A 1585-nucleotide genomic window follows, 5' to 3' on the forward strand; every position below is an offset into this window, starting at 1 on the left:
TCAAATCCTCCAATTCCCTGGTCACTACAGTACATTTCAAGAGTTTTCTATGGATCTGGAGGCCTGTATTGCAACATGTGACACTGGATCTGGGTTAATCTAAAGAGGGGAGTCTATGCCAAATAAACTGTTAGTTGAATTTGTAGTTTAATTTAAAGAATGTTTTAAAGACAACCCCACCTGTTAATAGATAGTTCCTAATTCATAAAGTTGAATGGTTTTAAAGGTTTAAAAATACATTTATCTGAAACCTCATGTCAGTGAAATTAACGTGATTCTTGTGACATGAATTGGCATGTTTGTCAGTGAACTAATCATCTGTAATGAAGAAAAAATGCTATTCAGGAAAATTTGTTCTATGGAACTAAAAAGAAACGCACCTTGTAATACTGTGTCAATTAAATTAGCATTAGCAGATCTGTGAGTTGCTTAAAATATATTTCTGTGGCTCTATATTCCTGTTCATTGTGAATGTTCATCAGTCAAAACGGACAAAATAAAATTTTAAGACATTTCAAAGACAATTTTCTTTTAGCTTCATTTAAACCGTGCTTTCAGGCATACAAAAGTCAAAGGCTTAACATTTTAAATTAACGTCTCTTGTATTCACTTTCTTTACATATAAAAAGAGAAGTTTTGTTGCACAAATTGTAAAACTGAAAATGGTGTGAAAAAATGTGTTTGTGTGCGCGTGGGCGTGTGTGTGCATGTGTGTGTGTGCGTGTGTGTGTGTGTGTGTGTGTGCGTGTGCGTGTGTGTGTGAGTGAGTGCGTGCGTGCGTGCGTGTGTGTCTGGCTGTTTTTCCTCGCAGCTGAATGTCTACAGAGAGTGGTGTCTTACAGATGTGCAGGGCTCAATTCTAGCACTGTTCCAGCTACTCGTGCTGTGTGATGTCACTCCATGCGCACTTAAATAGCTACACTTATACAATCATGCTCTTCAATCCGAACACAGAGAACCAATTCAAACTCTCCTGTCATTAGGCACCCAATCAAAGCTCTGCTCAAATGAGCGGTGCGGTCAGCAAGGGCAGAACATGGCGTAAAAAAGATTGTATTCGTGTTGGAGGGAATTGACACCGTATAGTAAAGGCTTATGCAAATGAATCGGTTGGATAGCTTGATCAAATAAGCAACTGTACATTAAAACTGCTTATCCTTTTATGAAATGCAATAAATCTAGTCCTCGTTTGGCATTGGGACTGGATAAAGAAGCACTGGAAATATATTTTGGGAGCCGCTGAACTCGGCAACCCACTGGCGGTTAATTCAAGAGGGAAAATCCAACTGAAAGAAAAGCGTCTTGAAGAAAATGCTCTCACGGTGTTGTAAAGTCTGAGGATGCTGTCCATGTGAATGCTCCTATGCCAATCTAATTTGGCTGGGTGGGCTCCCAGGCCAAGCAAATGCGCATAAACCCTCACAGAAACATTAACTGTCCCATTTTTGTTCTGAGTATATTTGGGTTTTTTGCCTGTTTAGCAGAAATGGGAATGTATCCCAGACAGTTTCTATAAAAGTTTGTGTTTTACTTTCTTTTAATAAGGGAAGCTTAAAAATGTGTGTACTGTTCCCTCTAGTGGAGG

This window comes from Triplophysa rosa, unplaced genomic scaffold (genome assembly GCF_024868665.1).
Source record: "Triplophysa rosa unplaced genomic scaffold, Trosa_1v2 scaffold52_ERROPOS256272, whole genome shotgun sequence".
In the NCBI taxonomy this organism is placed as follows: domain Eukaryota; kingdom Metazoa; phylum Chordata; class Actinopteri; order Cypriniformes; family Nemacheilidae; genus Triplophysa; species Triplophysa rosa.